This window comes from Pteropus vampyrus, unplaced genomic scaffold, assembly GCF_000151845.1.
Source record: "Pteropus vampyrus isolate Shadow unplaced genomic scaffold, Pvam_2.0 Scaffold375, whole genome shotgun sequence".
Classification (NCBI taxonomy): Eukaryota; Metazoa; Chordata; class Mammalia; order Chiroptera; family Pteropodidae; genus Pteropus; species Pteropus vampyrus.
In genome coordinates, this window is record NW_011889156.1 from 551,796 (window position 1) to 553,317 (window position 1,522).

The following is a 1,522-nucleotide window of genomic DNA, read 5'->3' on the forward strand; positions in this document are numbered from 1 at the left end:
TACGCATACCACCCCGCAGGATAAATTCACCCTTGGCTCCAACTTTATTTCGCCTCTGATCTAATAAGGTTGATGTTACGTTTACTTTATGGCAGTGTGGTTATCAGCGTTCATTACTTTGTCTGTAGGATGTATTTGCTTCGATCTCTTTGGGGATCCTAAATGAGGCGTATTGTCCTTCTAGTTAAATGGGACACATGCCACCCAAAGGTGCCTGTGCATCTGCGTTTTCGTTTTTATAAGAATTGCCAGACAATCATTTATGTAGCTTTTACACTAAAGGGTTTTCTCAGGAGACAAACAGATGCAGGAAGTCGTCTGGAGAGTAAGCACTAGGAATCTATGTAATTTTAAGCATGTCGGCAGGACTCCGCCTGGCTTGATTTTTGCGTCAAATCTCCCTTTTGCATCCCTCAGCAGTTAAAATTTGCAGGGGTTGTACAGGGACCCAGGGACAGGAATGGGCAGACTGGTCATAGGTGGGGCCGGGGGACAGGGATGCTGGTTGTACAGGGGCCCAGGGCACGGAGATGGCCATGCTGGTTATTCGGGGGCCCAGGGGTGAGATTCAGTTACGTGATCCACGTCCTTGAAACTACTCTATGACTGACTGACTGGACTGCTTTGGCCAGATGCTTAACCCCTCGGTGCCTGCCTGACTGTTACAATCTGCCATCTGCCGTGTCGCCTGCGGGGGGCTGGAGGGGCGTGCGGTAGCTCTCTCCAGGGAGGCGATCGGGGACGTCGAAGGGGACTGTCGTCCGCCCCGTTCTGCATGCCGCCTGTTCTCCTGGCATACACTGGTTTTGTGTTTGCATCTCACTGTGATTCCTCCTCCCCTTCGAGTCGTGTTCCGTTGGAAGGTTCTGTTTAGGGCTCTGCTCCCGATGCTCCCTCCCTGGTGCCAGTTCGGGTCGTCCGCTTCTCCCGTCCCTTACTTCACAGTCAAGCAACATAGACGTAGAGGTGGCCGCCGCGTCCGCTGGACCCCAGGCCACACCCAGGGGTGTCGCAGGACAACGAGCATCCTTCCCTGGGGGCAGGCGGGGCCTTTCCAGGCCTCGTCGTTGGTTCCCACATTTCCTTTCGTGGCCCTTGTGGTTTGAGCGTGGCACCGATTTCGTGTTGGTTGTGGTTGAGATCCGTTCGATGATCTCGATCTTACGCAGCAGCATCTCGTGTTTACGATCCACAACCTCCTGTCAATCAGCAGGGCCAAGGAGTCGTACGTATTAGGTGTCACGATAGTGAATTTACCAAGATCCCACCACACGCGTCCCAGGTTCCCTCACGCGCTCCGTTTGCTAAGGTCACACGAGTTATTCAGTTGCACGATTTCCCGCGTTCTCATCCCGTGCTGATTTAAACGCTGGAAAGCAAAGACCACACTATGGCTGTCCTGGCAGAGTGTTGTCTTTGACGAATGGCTTAATGTAATGCTCTCTTCGTTATTAACGAGCAGAAGATGTTGGTTAAAGACGTTGCCCACCATCCCTCACGCAAGGACTGACTTGATACATTT